At 49.7% G+C, this 16,483-nt stretch overlaps 2 protein-coding genes across 4 annotated transcripts in view; both read left to right on the top strand.

Moving 5' to 3' along the window:
• The window catches only part of RASAL3 (RAS protein activator like 3), a 73,711-nt gene that overhangs the window by 52,492 nt on the left and 4,736 nt on the right, over window positions 1–16,483 (top strand). The window lies entirely within an intron of this gene.
• WIZ (WIZ zinc finger) overlaps window positions 5,348–16,483 on the top strand; it is a 141,980-nt gene continuing 130,844 nt past the window's right edge. For 2 of the 3 annotated variants that reach the window (XM_024201953.2, XM_024201951.2), the window contains exon 1: window positions 5,349–5,490. The gene's annotated coding sequence lies outside the window, so the exon portion shown is untranslated. Of the gene's footprint in view, window positions 5,491–16,483 lie in introns of all 3 variants that reach the window. The other variant, XM_024201954.2, reaches the window with a different exon arrangement.

The raw sequence follows: 16,483 nt of genomic DNA, 5'->3' as shown, positions 1-16,483 counted from the left end.
TGGTTTATTGGTTTAGAGTAGGATTCACATTTAGCATGTGAGAAAACAACCCCACATGAGCTCATGCTTTGTGAAGATTTCTGCTAGGCGAGGGCTCTTCAATCTAGCAGGCAAAAGCAGAACAGGATCCAATGGCTGGAAGCTAAAGCAAGACAAATTCAGGCCAGAAATAAGTGGTAAATTTTTAACATGATGTTACACAATTAAATGAGACAGGTTTCAGAGTGGTAGCCATGTTAGTCTGTATCAGCAAAAAGAACAGGAGTACTTGTGGCACCTTAGAGACTAACAAATTTATTTGGGCATAAGCTTTCATGGGCTAAAACCCACTTCATCGGATGCACACAATTTACTCCTCATGAACTGCCTGGGCAGTTAGGAATCCAAAATAACAGGACCCCTCCCAGCTTAAGAACGCCCCCAATAGCATCTATCAACTGTCAGCCTCCCACCTCCACCAACCTTCCCCGACAGTGAAAACTATCACAGTTATATACTTAAACAAAAAGGATTTTATTAACAAATCACTCAGTAGGTTTAACATAACTGTGGCATGAAGCCTGAACCCAAACCCAAAACAAGAGTGGACAACAGGTGTAGAAAAAGTCTCTATAATATTGTCTCCATGCAGGAAACCAGGATGAGGGTAACAGATCAAGAACCCTGAAGTCTTCAACCAGGAACCGCCCTCTGGAACCCAGGAGCCGCTGCTCAGGAACTCACCGTCATGAACACCTCCGCCAAGGACAAGACCAGGAGCGATGGTAAGCGTGCAGGTCTTCTCGTCTTCTTTTCTTCATCTCCAGTACTAGCAGAGCTAACCTCTGCTTTCCCCAAGTCTATAGTACAAACAAAGCTTCTGGAGCCCCTGCTTTCCGCCCGATGAGACGTGGACACAAGCTGCCACTAGGACAGACAGCAACCAGTCGCTGTGTGTCAAGTCCTTATATAGATTTTCACGCTGATCACATATCCTTTCCCACTCTCTCTGGTTACTGGGCAGACTTGCCAGCAGTATCCAGGCAGCTTGAAGTATCCGTTATTTACACAAACCTCCTAAAAGATTTCAAACACCAACAAAGCTGTGACTGTCCAATCAGGGACAAGGAAAAAGGGCGCTAAATTGGGACAACAAGAAGCCCATCCAAGATGGGGGACACAGAAGGGTGAGAATAACCGAAATGGTGATTCCCTGTTTACAGGGAGGGCGATTAATCATTGGGACAATTTACCAAGGGTTGTGGTGGATTCTCCATGTCCTGAGTTCTTTAAACGGATGCTTTTCTAAAGAGCTCTACTCTGGATCCGTCACTACAGTGGCCAACTTTCTACTTTGTGAAAACCAAACACTGAACACTGGACTCTCCCTCGCCCCCTGAACCACCTCTTCCCCCCAAGGCCCCGCCCCCCGCTCAGCTTTCCCCTCCCCCCGCCCATCACCTACTGCTCTCTCCACCTTCCTCTCCCTGACAGTTGAGCAGGGCTATAGGGATGGAGGGGTGACTGGGATAGGCTGGGGGAGGGAGAGCCATGCTCCAGGGGGTATGGAGTGACTGAGGCAGGATGGGGGGGCAGCACCCCAGGGGCAGGGCACAAAGGAAGCTGAGGGGGGGCTCGGGCAACGAGTCCAGCCACCGGCCCCACTCCTCAAATACTGCACGCTTCAGGATCCCTTCCCCCAGGCACCAGCACCTCTCTCTGCCAGAGCCAGTTCCTGAGTACTCCTCCAGCTGCAGCAGCAGATGCTCTTCCAAGTTCCCATCCTCCCAACAACAGAACGGAAGCCGAATAAGGATGGTTATTCAGGTAATCAGACTTTTGGTGTCCGCTCAGTAGTACTGAACACGCACTATCAGGTCCCCTTTTTGACTGGACTTTCCAGTCAAAAACCGGACACCTGGCAACCCTATCCGTCATGAGTTCTGGTCTGGATACAGGAGTTAGTAGGTGAGAGTCTCTGGGCTGTGCTATGCAGGAGGTGAGACTGCTCCCCCCTGGTCTTAACATCTATGAATCTATGAAAAACCTGATGAACCTCAAAGCAGGACCAATCCCCAGACAGATTTTTGCCCCAGATCCCTAAATGGCCCCCTCAAGGATTGAACTCATAACCCTAGGTTTAACAGGCCAATGCTCAAACCACTATATTCAGTAGGGGGGGCTCTCCTCTCAGGATGAGTGCTGACCCCAAGATCCCAGCATGGTGCTAGAGGGAATGGTGTGGGTCATTCATTGGGGGCCTCTGGGCCAGCACTGCCCCCAATGCTTCATTGGGGTTACTAGAGAGATCTGTATGGGGAACGGTGTGGGGAAATAGCAGGGGCCAGCATTCACACCAGTGCCCTAGTGTGTTGCTGGGGGAGGCTTCAGGAAATGTTGGTGATTCAGTAGAGGAGCTTTTCCTCTTGAATCACTTCTGAGCCTGTTCCCCCAATCTTGGGCTGTGTGACAGAAAGTGCGCTAGTGCAGAGGTATACGATGTGCTTCCCTTTACCTCTGAGTCGGTACTAAACCCCATTATGGCATTAGGAGGGGTTCTGTTGTTGGGATGCCATTTTGTGGTGGAGATGCAAAACCACTTTTGGCTACTAAAAATCCCAGACTCTCTTTAGGAAATTAAGGGGATTAAACCCAGCGTCCTGACCCAATTCCAACTTGGATAATGATATGCCCTAAATTCCCTTCCTCACTTTCTGAACTAATCTGATGTGCGCTGTTGTGTGGTGCTTCTCTTGGGAGCGGTGGTCGTGGAAGCCCCATCCCTAGGACAGTGCATCTCATGCTTCCAATTGGTGGAGTCTCCTTCTGCTCCCTTCCCTCAGATGTATCATCTAGTCCACTCTCCGCATTAGTACCTGTGGAGAGAACATGAAAATGGTTGCTCACCTGTATCTCCACTGCTGGTACATGGACGCTCCTCTTTCTTCTTCTGGAGGCCACATGTTGACAAATTTCTTCACCGTCCCTCTGTCCCCACTGTGCAGCCTGCTCTGATTCTTCAGAATGTTGTGCCAGTAGAAGCATATCCTGACGTCTGTCAAGGAAATCTTCATTTTCTCTTATGCAATGCAGGGTCGATACTTGTTTCTCCAGACCTCGAACCTTCTCTTGCAATATGGAGACCAGCTTGCACTTTGTACAGACAAAGTCGCTTCTGTCCTGTGGAAGAAAGACAAACATGGCACAACCTGTGCAAGTTACCACAGCTGAATGCTCACCTTCCATATTACCTTCCTTCTAAGAGCTTCCTCAGCTGTTGCAGTAACTACTCAGAGAAACCTGCAAGATGAAAGCCTCAGTGGGCTCTCCCCAGGCAAACTCCCAGGCAAACTCCCTCTGTTAGCCTCTGCTGTTCGCCTCTGCTATTCCCCTCAAGAATGATTTAAAAGATTAGAAAACATGCCTTAGAGTGATAGACTTAAAGAGCTCAATTTATTTAGCTTAACAACGAGATGGTTAAGGGATGGCTTAAGTATCTATAGGGGGAATCACTATTTAATAATGGGCTCTTCAATATAGCACAGAAGGAAATAACACAATCCAATGGCTAGAAGTTGAAGTTAGATAAATTTAGACTGAAAATAAGGTGTAAATTTTTAACTGTGAGGGTATTTAACCACTAGAACAATTTTCCAGGGGTCATCACTAACAATTTTGAAATCAAAATTGGACACTTTTTTAAAAGCTATGCTGCAGGAATTGTTTTGGGGAACTTCTGTGTTCTACTGGAGGACAGACAAGATGATCATAATGGTCCCCTTTGGCCTTGGAGTCTATGAATCTTATAGCACACCTGTTGATAATAATTCCATCTGGACATCAGTGGGTTTTTGATCACATGACCACCACTACAGCTCCATTACCTGGTGCCTGTTTGGGGTTTCTGACACTTCACATTGTCAGGCTGGAGGAGTGTTTCTTTTGTCAGCAGAATTCTTGTCTTTAGCAAGAAATGCCAGAATTCTCCTTGATGTTGTCTGCCCTCCTTTTAGGCTGACCTTCAGTGGTGTTGGTGGTAGTGGCGCAGATTGTGGTGTAGCTGCTTCTTTTGCAGGTTGCCAGCCACATGCTCTTCGGAATCTACTGCTCTCCCAAAGCCAATGACAGTACCTGGCATTGTCTTCGCCTAGAATTTTTTTGCTCCAGTTTCTTGAGTCACTGGAGACTGATCATGTGATGGGCAGAAAATATCGGTGTCACATGGCTGGGGTTAATATCCACTGATATCAGTCTAGGGCACGAAGTGGGTATTCACCCACGAAAGCTTATGCTCCAATACATGTTAGTCTTAAAGGTGCCACAGGACTCTCTGTTGCTTTTTACAGATCCAGACTAACACGGCTACCCCTCTGATACTCTAGGGCAGCGGTTCTCAAACTGTGGGTCGGGACCCCAAAGTGGGTCACAACCCCATTTTAATGGGGTCACCAGGGCTAGAGTTAGAGTTGCTGGGGCCAAAGCCCGAGCCCCATGGCCCAGGGCCAAAGCAGGAGGGCTTCAACCCCGGGTAGCAGGGCTCAGGTTACAGGCCTCCCACTTGGGGTTGAAGCCCTTGGTCTTTGCCCCCCCGGAACAGTGGGGCTCTGACTTTGACCTCCCTGCATGGGGTGGCGGGGTTTGGGCGTTGGTCCCCACTCCTGGGGTCGTGTAGTAATTTTTTTTGTCAGAAGGGGGTCACGGTGCAATGACGTTTGAGAACCCCTCCTCTAGGGGTTACTTGTACACCCAGTCTTCTGAAGGACACGCAGTCCCCTGCAGCCCAGCGCCAAGCCTGCTGCCCGCAGAGAGGCGCCCACCCTGTGAGGGGGGAGTCACCCATGGGAGGGAGGAGAGGCTGACCCCAAGCCAGTTATCCCCTGAGGGGGGAGAGCCTCCCGCCCATGCGCGGATGAACGGGACCCTGGCACTCGTCTTTGCCTCCCTTGCCTCTTCTAAGATGGCGGGAGCGACTCGGCGTCGCTACTCGGTGACGCAAAACAGCTGAGACACGACAATGGGGCGTGGCCTCCCCAGGTCAGTTTGGCTTGGGTCTCCCAAGATGGTGGGGGCTCTGACGGTCATGCTGCGGGTGACGTAATCCAGCAGTGCCGCTGGGAGGGCAGCCATGCTCTTGGCAAATGACTCCTCTGCCTGTCCTAACATGGCAGCCGCGAGGCGCGAGAGGCCCGGCCTCGGCCCTGGCACTGGCCTTCCCTGCCTCTTCCAAGATGTCGGCGGCTGCGCTGTCGCGCGCTCAGTGACGTGATCCGGCGGCGCCGCCGCGGGAAGGGGGGCGGGGGGAGCGGCCGAAGCGGCGCAGGCAGCGGCAGCAGCGGGACTGGCCGGGCCCCCGGAGGGGGGGGGGGTGTTTAAAGGGACCATGTCCCCGGCGCTGCTGCTGCTGCGGAGGCCGGAGCCGGGCAGGAGGCGGCGGCTGCACCGGGGCCGCTGAGGAGCCCTGCGGGCCCGGCCCCCTTGGGCGCCCGGGAGGCGGGGACGGCGCGTGACCGGGTGAGTGTCCGCTGGGAGCCCGGCCGGCTGGGAGACAAAGCGGAGCCGCCGCCGGGGACTCGGCGCCCGGCCCGGCCCTGCGGGGAGGCGGCGCGGAGCCCGGGGAGCGGCCCCGTCCGGGGTGCTGAAACCTGGGCAGTTTGGGGTGGGGGCAGAGACCCCGGTGTCCGGGCGAGGCGCGGGGGGTCCCGGGGGTGAGGGCAGGGGTCCAGGTGTCCGGGAAGGAGCAAAGGGGGTGCCGGGGGTCCAGGTGCCCGGGGTGGAGAGCGGGGGTTGCTGGGGGCAGGGACTTGGGTGTCCGGGGAGGGGAGCAAGGGGGGATGCCGGGGGTCCAGGTGTATGGCAAGGGGGAATTCTGGGGGGTGGGGCACCAGGTGTCTGGAGTGCGGAGGGGACATGCTGGGGCAGGGCCCTAGGTGTCTGGGTTGTGGGGGCAGCAGTGCGGCAGGGCCCCAAGTGAGGAGAGCAAGGGGGGGATTCTGGAAGTGGGGCCCCAGCTGTCCGAGATGGGGCAGGGACGTAGCTATTCGGGGAAGGGAGTAAGGGGGGGAGGTGCGGAGGGGCAATCCAGCTGTCTGGGAGGGATTGCTATGGGGCTGAATCCCAGGTGCCTGTGGATGGAAGGCTGGTGTCAGGGGAGGGGGTGGGGGGATGACTTAGGACTGGGAGCCTGGTGCTAGGGGTTGTTGGGGTGGCTGGGAGCCAGGTGTCCCGGAGAGGGGCTGGTAGAACTGGGGATCGGCACGTGCCCTGGAGTTGATGGTGCTCTAAGGAGTAAAGACGCAGGGAGGCGGGTGCCTGGAGATGAGTGCAGGGGGATGCTGCCGTGCTGAAAGACAGATGCTGGGGGTGGAGGGCAGACTGCTGGGGCAGGGAGGATAGGGGGCAGTGGGCTGATACCGCTCCAGGAATGGAAATGAGAGGGAAGCTGATGGGGCCTGGGGAGGGGAGGCAGCAGGGAGGTTGTCTTTTCGTGAGGAAAGGGGGCCACGGGCATGGTCTCCACCTGTTATGAGCTGCCTGACATTTAGGTTGTGAGCTCTCTGGGGCAGGGACTGTCTGCCTTGTTACTTGTCTGTAAAGCTCCCAGCACAGTGGGAACATGCTCCTTGATTGGGATTCCTAGGTGTTAACATAATGCCAATAACGATGAGGATCATCCTACCAGGCAGCCAGTGCATAAGGCACAATGCTTGGCATGGGGAGGGCTCTGGGATATAATGGCTTCCTACTGACAGGCCTGGCCCATGCTAGGATTTTCTCCCTAAAGTTTTCTTCCATTGCTGCTGCTGTTTCAGATACACCAGTGAGAGTGTTAGCATGGATACTATGCCAGCAGCTGATGGCATTCTAACCACAGTGTAATCTAGAGCTGTATTGAGCGGGGTGAGACAGTAGGGTGCTTAAAATGCTGGGGGCTGGTTAGACCATGTGGCCACTAGTGCTCCCAGCACTGCTCCTGAAGATGGAGCACAGCTATTGGTAGCAAGGGTGAGAATTTAAAGGTGAAAAAATCCTACTATAGAGACAAGACACAATGCCAAGTCTTTTGGAGTTAGGTGTAAAACCCCATAAAGTAACCGCACCAGTGGCAGGAGGAGAGATAGGGAACCTTTCTATTCAAGGTTCTCGTGCCTGTCACTGTGCTGTCTGATCATCTTCCAGAAGGCCACTAAGTGACATGACTCATCTGTTGCAAACTTCTTCCTAGTCAGTGACTGTGGTTGGATTATGTCAGGGTGGCTGATACAGCCCTCTGTAAAGGAGCTGTCAGGTATGCTGATGGTGCCCGAGTGGGTTATGTGCAGTTGACTGAGTAAGGATGCTGATGATGTAGGGGATGAGTTGTGACAGGAAGGCTGGTAATGCCCAAAGATTGAAGGTTGCTGGTGATCTAGGCATGGGAGGTGATGAGGATCTAGACAGGCTTAGGCAAAGAGGGCAACAGGGCAGTTGGCTGTACTTTAAGGATGTGATGCTAGTGGTGGCCCATGGAGGGAGGTAGCCTCCATGGTGTTGCCTAGGGCAGGGAGGCAATGGGCATGCTAATGGGTAAGGCATCATCCCATGAGGTTCATCATACCTGAATTATTGTGCTCTATGTAGCCTCTCCCCCTCACAAGTACAAGAACCTTCGTTGTAGTATATTTTGTGCAGCCTCTGAACTGTCAGTTTTCTTCAAGGCTTGGATTTCTGTGTTGAGAGCCAGCAACTGCCTTGGAGGGAGCTGGCAGGGAGGGAGAAGCTGGAGGCTTTGGCAGCAGGTCTGAGACAGTTGCAGGTTTTGGCATAGAAGGTGATCAACAGTGAAATAATTTAACAATGTAGGCCTTTAAATAGCAGAGTACAGCCCAATATGGTGAATAGGCCAGTTCATCTCCTCTGCACCTCTCCAGAGCAGTTGTTTCAGGCTTTCTGCAGACTCGGGCATTGCTTAAACATGGGGCATGTTTTGAAGGCTTGTTTTGCAATGAAAAAGCCTGGAATATTTTTTTAATTGGGGATGGGGGAGAAACAGAGTGTAATTAGCAACTAAAAAACACCCTACAATTGTGCAGAAATGTACAAGGCCACGTGACCATGGGACCCTACTGGTGTGGGAAAGTAATGTTGGCATCCTGGGAGGGGAGAGGTGCCTCAGGGGTAGCTTTCCCAGATAATATTGCTGAAGTCCCTGAATGCTTATATCTCTGCTTATATTACTGCAGCATGAAATCTCGGGAGAGGAAATCTCTCCCTGTCAGATTCTTCAGTAAGTTCATTGTCATGGAAGACCCCTGGAGCCAAATTCCCTGAAGATCCTAGCACCAATCAAGTTCAGATAATCCAAATACCAACAAAGCCCCGTATAGATAAATGCTTGATGCTAGATTTGCCAGCCTGCCTAGCCTTGGCACTACAACTGTGTAAGCAGAAGAGAAGGAAGATCTCTGGGGATACATCCCTCTCCAGTTCCAGCTCTGGGAGAAGAAAAGCCCCTCTTCCTCTGCTAAATGCTGTCATTAGTGTGACTTCAGAGAAAGATTCATGCCATTCAGGCGCTTGGGAGATGTCTTGCTGATCTTTTGAGGTTTCTCTGAGGAAGGAAATCTTATGGGATCCTGCTAACCTGACTTCACCCCTGATGTGGCATTGCCATTAAGGGGTGGGGGTGGGGGGAAGAATTGCTTTGGGAGCTTCCCAAGTTCCCTGAATTCCCATTTGATTTGATTCCAGAACAATTGTTCTTATTTTCATCTACCTTCATTGACTCACCAATGGTTGTTTTGCATCAGCTGGATATTTTAACCTGTGAAATTTAATATGGCATGCAAAAGTTAGGGTTCATTGGCATCTTTAACTTGGCATGGGTCTGTGCGCACCTCTCTTGTTAAAGGCTATTTTAAGCTGTTTTGTTCTGTTAAGTCTGTACCATGAAATGGGGTTCTCAGACTTGTTCATAGGGTGGAGTGCATCTTTGGGAAGAAGTGTGTTTAAGACAAATTCATGATCCCCTGGCTGATTATACAGCATCTCTGTAACAACTACAGCAAATCCTTCATGGAAGAGTAACATCAGGAAAGTGTTTGTGTCTATTTGTCCTATTTAAAAATAAGTTCCTCACACTGTCTCCTGCTCCCCTTTCCTCTGTCCTGCTGTTCTTTTCCCCTGTTGCCTCTTCTCTGCTTCTTTCTCCCCTAGACTTTCCTTTCCAGCTGGTGGCTTTGGATCTGTTGATGGCTCTTGGTGGTGACTGGCACTTCAGTCCTGCTGTTGGCTTTGGCCTCATCCTGCTTGTAGGTCATGTCTACACTACAGAGCCTATGTGGGCATAGCTATGCTTGCATAGCCCTAGTGTAGACACAGCATAAGCTGTTAGGAGTCCTTCTGCTGGTACAGGAACACTAATTCTTCGAATAATACTAGCTACACTGACAGGAGCACTATTCTGTCGGCAGCACTGCAGGTTTTATTGGCATAGCTCTGTGTGTGTGTGTGTGTGTGTGTGTGTGTGTGTGTGTGTGTGTGTGTGTGTGTGTGTGTGTGTGTGTGTGTGTGTGTGTGTGTGTGGAAAAATCACACCCCTCACGCTCCTAGCCAACATAACTATCCCAGTATAAGTTTTAAGAGTAAACCAGGCCTTAGATAGCAGCAGCATCCCCTGTTCTTATGTGCCTAGGCCCTTAGAGAAGAAACTGGGTGCCTGAAGAAGCAACTGGGAAGAACCTAGTTCCCATAGGCGCCGACTCCATGGGTGCTCCGGGGCTGGAGCACCCACGGGGAAAAATTGGTGGGTGCCCTGCTCCGCTGCCCCAGCTCGCCCCCGCTCCACCTCCTCCCCTGAATGCACCGCATCTCCGCTTTTCCCCCTGGCTCCAAACGCTTGCGTCGCAGAACAGCTGTTTTGCAGCAGTAAGCGCTGTGAGGGAGGGGGAATGCGGCGCGCTCGGGGAAGAGGCGGGGCGGGGATATGGGGAAGGGGTCCAATGGGGCAGGGAGGGGGTGGAGTTGGGGAGGGGACTTTGAGGAAGCGGTTGGAATGGGGATGGGAGGAGGCAGGGCAGGGGTGGAGTCGGGGCTGGGGGGAGACTCGAGCACCCACCGGCGCCAGAAAAAGTTGGCACCTATGCTAGTTCCATGTAGCCTGTTGGCTCTCTGTGGACCAGAAATACATTCCCAGCAGACTCCGCCATAAAGTATACAGTGTGGGTAGCATGGGGGAAGTAACGTTTTTAGATGCGTAACTGTGCACCTGCAACATTCCATTTGCAAAGCTCTGGCATGGAAGAGCCTTGTTTGTTTTTGATTTTTAGGAAAGGAGGTGATTGCCCATACTTAATGACTTTAGCATTCAAATTCCCTGGTTCTACTTTGAAGCTTGCATCTCACGGAGGTGAATGGAGCAGGAAAGAATTTATGATGCTGCCATTTGGCAAGAGGCACTTTGCTGCAAGTCTGGGTTAACAGGACAAATGTGCATCTGTTTACATGGGTGGCAAAGAGGAAAGATAGAAACGTTTTTTTTTAAGTGACACTGTTGAATTTTCAAAATGCTACAAAAATTGTTTGGTAGCCCCACAATTGAGGGATCTGTAACTTTTATTAGACCCCTAGATTCCTGGTGAGGCAAATGTGAGCTAAGAGGATTGTGTTGTGTGTTTATGATCTTTCTGAGGCAGATTTTTCTGAGGAGCCTGGTCAGATACTGAACTTTAAAAAGAGGTGTGGAGATCACCATGTCAGCTCGCTACCCATCATGCAATTTAAAAACAACTGAACAGGTGTTTGAGAAGGGAAAAATAGTGACACTCCATAGAAACTGGTTTACAAGGAGAGATTTTGACAGGACCGATTGGAGAGGAAAATATGTATTTTGCTAATGAAATAAGAATTGTCTTTCCTAACTAGAGGCCAGTTTCCATGTTCTCCTGAGACCAAGTATGGAAAACTTCAAGCCAAACACAAATTTGTGCCAAGTGATGGTTGAATGAAATCAGTAGGTCACATTTGAAATTGTTTTGCAATCTTTCCAGTAGCAGGAGTTCACCAGAAAGGGATACAAGATTGGGAGTGTGATGAGTCTTCCCATTCCAGCCAATTTGGCCATCTAGAAACCCAGGCCCAAATTCTGCTGCCCGTTGCCAAGATAAGCCCATTGATTTTATGCACTCACTGGACTAGAGTGGCTTGGGGCTTGCCTATGTTCATGATTTTTTTTGCACTGGTATAGCTATACTAGAGTAGACGTGCTGGTGTCAAGGGGATTTGCACTGATTGAGCAAACCCCGAAGGTAAGTTGCACTGGTGCAGTTTGTCTGCACAGGGGGTTTGCACCAGTACAGCTCCCTCCAAGTAGCTATGCTCATGGAAAATCCTGAATGTGGACATGGCCTTGGTTTCCTCCTTTTAATCATAGAATATTGGGGTTGGAAGGGAGGTCATCTAGTCCAACCCCCTGCTCAAAGCAGGACCAATTCCCAATTAAATCATCGCAGCCAGGGCTTTGTCAAGCCTGACCTTAAAAACCTCTAAGGAAGGAGATTCCACCACCTCCCTAGGTAACCCATTCCAGTGCTTCACCACCCTCCTAGTGAAAAAGTTTTTCCTAACATCCAACCTAAACCTCCCCCACTGCAACTTGAGACCATTACTTCTTGTTCTGTCATCAGGTACCACTGAGAACAGTCTACATCCATCCTCTTTGGAACCCCCTTTCAGGTAGTTGAAAGCAGCTATCAAATCCCCCTTCATTCTTCTCTTCTGCAGACTAAACAATCCCAGTTCCCTCAGACTCTCCTCATAAGTCATGTGCTCCAGCCCCCTAATCATTTTTGTTGCCCTCCGCTGGACTCTTTCCAATTTTTCCACATCCTTCTTGTAGTGTGGGGCCCAAAACTGGACACAGTACTCCAGATGAGGTCTCACCAATGTCGAATAGAGGGGAAGGATCACGTCCCTCGATCTGCTGGCAATGCCCCAACTTATACAGCCCAAAATGCCGTTGGCCTTCTTGGCAACAAGGGCACACTGTTGACTCATATCCAGCTTCTCGTCCACTGTAACCCCTGGGTCCTTTTCTGCAGAACTGCTTCCTAGCCATTTGGTCCCTAGTCTGCAACAGTGCATGGGATTCTTCCGTCCTAAGTGCAGGACTCTGCAATTGTCCTTGTTGAACCTCATCAGGTTTCTTTTGGCCCAATCCTCTAATTTGTCTAGGTCCCTCTGTATCCTATCCCTACCCTCCAGTGTATCCCAGGAAGCATTTGTTTTGTTCTTTTGTGTGTGTGTGTGTGTGTGTGTGTGGGCGGGGGAGAGCCTTTGCTTTTGTGTCACTTGGGGCGGGTGAAACACAAGACAAGATGGGGAGTGTAGAATGGACCTCAGTGGTGGCACCCCGGCTAAATTTGTCCCATGGCACTGCACCATATAGATTTGAACATTTACCAGTTTACCTGGTAAGGCTCAGTCTAAAACACATGTTTGCAGCAGTTTAACTAAAGGTGTGACTTTAAACAGGTGTAGCTGCTGTATGTGTGGATGCTATTGGGTTAGCTTAAATCTTTTAATTGACTTAAGCTAAAATGATAGGAGAGCGACACAGCTGGTGCTTGTGCTGTGTCAAGGTGCTTTGGGTTCATCTGGTTACTTGAAGAGGGAACAAGAGGGACTTCGCCATGTGGCAATGTCAAATGCCTTCTATTAACTTGCATTCTCTTGAGCTGACTGATGTGATGTCAGTCAATCATTGCTATATAATAAAATGAATTAGCTACTTACAAGTGTGTCCCTCTATCCTTTGGGGGAAATGCTACCAGAGAACATGATTGTATTAGAAAATTTAAATGAATTAATTGTGTAAAGTATCCAAAAAGCTACAGAAAGCACAGTTTGGTAGTGGTGGGTCACAGGTGGCAAAGGTCCTTTGTCTGTGTACATCTGTACCCACAGGAAGCAGTCTGTGATTGAGGGAATAGGGGCTGTCAGTTTGGGAAGAGAGGAAGAAGGTCTCATTTGCCACTGCTGATTGGATTCACAGCTGGAAAATTTTGGAGAGTCTTGTTGTTACCTGGGGTTTTCTGAACCCAAAACTATGGTAACTAGTCTTTGTTTTTCAGGCAGTTTCAGGACACAAATCAATGTGGACACAGCTCCTCTTATAAATAATTGGTACACACGAGTGCTTTCACCCAAAAATCCTTGTTTTTTATTGTCTCAAGCACACATCTAAAATAACAATAGTCTAAAGAACCCCAGATATAGTTACAGAAAGTCTGAGATGGTGTTGAGTGGTCAACAGCAGGTTTCCAGTAGCCAGCCTTCCTTCTACCTGCTGGGGAGTTGGATGTCCGACTCTTAGCTTGTCAAAATCCTCTCCGATCTTCACCAGATTGCACACTCTAATCTCCAAGACACCAGCAAGCCACTGCTGTTGTCTCTATCCCTTAGCGCCTACATGGAGTGGAGACTGTCTTCCTTCCAATGCCTCGGGTTTGGCAGAACTTCTGCAGGTCTTTCCCTTCAGCAAGCTGAAAAAGAGAAAGTGATCTGTGGGATGTGCTAGGCATGGCAGCCTTGTCAGGCTCCACTGCACGGTGGCTCACTCTGGGAAGAATCCAGTGTACACTGGGAGTGGCTGTCAATGAAACTGGGAGAGTCTATGGGCCATTGTTCTGCTCAGATTCATGTCCTTGGCTCCTGATATATAATTTAAGACTCCTCTCTTTTATAATGCTGTTCATTCTGCCTATTTGCCACCCAGGTCAGACAACCTACTCTGCTATGGCTACTTCATTGTAAGACACTTGGAAAACCCTCCTACATGTTCCTATGCTCTGGCACTATCCATGATTTCTATTTCAAAAACACTATATTAGGGCCAGTACAGGGATGCCAAATCCTCTGCTCGCTTTATAGGCTAATGACACTGGTGCTCATGACCTGAATGTTCTTCCAGGAACTAATCTACCACTGGGCTGCTGCAGAAACCAGGCAGCTACTCTGCTGTGCTGCTTAGGGTCAGGATAGCTGGTGACTCTGGATGCACTTGAAGTGGCCAGGTATTTTATGCAGGTTCAGCAGAGAGTGTTCACTGCCTATGATCCTACTGCATAACCTAGAACTGTGGCTGTCAGGAAAGTTCTTGGTGAGCTCAGATAAAGATTCAGGGACAAAGGAGCAGGAGGGTACCAGTAAAGAGAAATTCTTATGTTCGCCTGAGCTCCAGAAAGAGCAGGGCAGCAGAAACTGATTAATAGATTTTAAGGCCAGAAGGAACCACTATGACCATCCAGTCTGACTTCTTGCATAACACAGGCCAGAGAACCCCATGTAATAATTTCTGCATCAAGCCCATAATTTCTTGTTGACTTAGAGTGTATGTGTTAGAAAGAGACATCTAGTCTTGATTTAAACACTTCAAGCAATGGATAATGCACCACTGGTCCTAGATCAGTTATGCCAAGGGTTAATTGCCCTCCATTTTTTTTTAAGTGCCTTAGACTGAAAATAACTTCAGCTTTTCTGTCTTTGTCTGATAAATTAAAGAGCCCCCTGCTAGCAGAAATTTCCCCCGTTGGTTTCTATAGACTATGCTCAAGCTACCTCTTAATCTTCGGTTGGCTACAAAGCTGGTGTCCTGAGTGAATTCCCTAGATTTGCTGGCCTATTCGTTGTTTGTATAACCACTTCCTTGTTCTGGGTTTTTTCACTTTCTCAGCATGCGGTTTGTGTGAACTCAGGAATTCACAGGCTTTCTGTAGTGTGGTCATCCCTTAACAAGAGTGTCCTGGGGATGTATCTCCCACAAGCCCATTCATGATCTCACAACATCTTGGTAGCAGCTCCAGAGATCCTAGTCTCTGCTTCTCCCCTCAGTCTCTGGAGCTGGACAGGTCTGGAAATGCAGCCGTACAAGGTTAATTTGGTATCTGGAGCCCCATCTCCTGCTTTTCCCCCATGCTCCAAGTAGCACTGCTTGGGTTCTCAAACTTGCCCTCTCCTGCTGCTCAGTGTCTTTCCTGCTGACCCCACTCCCAGCCACTTTCCCTCTGCAATGTGTGGCATTGACAAAGGGTTATATGTGACTCCTCACACAGAAACAAACTATCCCTTTCCAAGAAGGAGGGAAACCCATGATAACTCCCACAGACTCTAGTTGTAAACTGAAATTAAAATTGCCCCTAGCACACATTGTCTCCTGATGGGGTGTGTGCGCATCATGACAACATATTTAGTTGATGTTCGCTCCTTTTAGTCAATGCTACTGCAGTTAGTTGTTTGTAAAGTGCTTTTAAGATTAGAAATGCTGGTTTTATTGTGCTCTTCTAGGGTTGACATCACCATGGAGAATATTTTTAGGGTTGCCTGGAGTCTGGGTAATGAAACTTTCACATGCTTCTTACAATCAGTCTCTAGAAAACCTCCTCTGTGGTCAGAACTGTATGAGTTCTGAATATATGCAGTGTTATTGTAGCCATGTTGGTCCCTTGATATTAGAGAGACAAGGTAGGTGAGGCAATACCTTTTATTGGACCAGCTTCTTTCTTTGATAGTTGTTCTGGATTTCTTGCATAAATAGAAATTACCTCACCCATCTTGTCTCTCTAGAGTTCTGAAGAGACGTGTTTGAAATGAGTGCTAGAAATTAGAATTTGAAAATCTTACCTCTTTTTTAGGCTCTGTGGCTTTTTGTGGGTCTGTGGTACCAGGTACACTGCATGAAGCGAAGCATGTGTCTGCCAGCAGGCCTGGATTGCTTCCTAATGTGGAGCATGAGCGGGCACAATGGGTCAGTTACTCTGCTCTCTAGACAGGGGTTTTCTTTTGCTACTCTTTTCAGAGGCATGGAGCATCCTCTGCACCAGGTGAGCTGCAGGTGCTCTGTATTAAGTGGCTCATGTCAGATCCCCCAAACTAGTGGATATTCTGAATTTATTTAAGCAAAGAAATTTGTCTTCATTCCAGTTTCCTTATTCGTGAAACTGGGGTAACTAATGTCTGAAGTGCTCTGGGATCCTTGGTCAGAAGGCGCTTGAGAAGCATGAGTCACGCTTCTCTCTCTACCGCGCCTTTTAAAAATAGGTGACAAGTGCTGTGCTGGTAGCAAAGAAATTAGCACTCTGGCCTTCCTGTGGCAGCACAGTGTCTGAAGGCTGTTTTCCCTCTCTAGCGTGTGCCACCTCGAGAGAGGGAGAACACTTGGTTCCTTGGCAGAGGGAGCGGGGTATCTTGTGCCACACAGCAGTGACATCTTCCCACCATTAGAGAGAATCCTTGGTGTTCATGTCCAGCCCTTTTGGGGGAGAGTATGGGCACTGCAGTATGAGACCCTAAGGCAAGGGTGGGCAAACTTTTTAGCCCGAGGGCCACATCTGGGTATGGCAATTGTATGGCGGGCCATGAATGCTCATGAAATTGTGGGTTAGGGTGCAGTAGGGGGTGAGGGCTCTAGCTGGGGGTGCGGGCTCTGGGGTGAGGCCAGAAATGAGGCGTTCAGGGTGCAGGAGGGGGCTCC

The sequence above is a fragment of the Terrapene carolina genome, unplaced genomic scaffold (assembly GCF_002925995.2).
Source record: "Terrapene carolina triunguis isolate 2854851 unplaced genomic scaffold, T_m_triunguis-2.0 Scaffold746, whole genome shotgun sequence".
Taxonomy (NCBI): domain Eukaryota; kingdom Metazoa; phylum Chordata; order Testudines; family Emydidae; genus Terrapene; species Terrapene triunguis.
The sequence above is the reverse complement of the archived record's forward strand: the minus strand, read 5'-3'. Positions and strand labels throughout refer to the sequence as shown.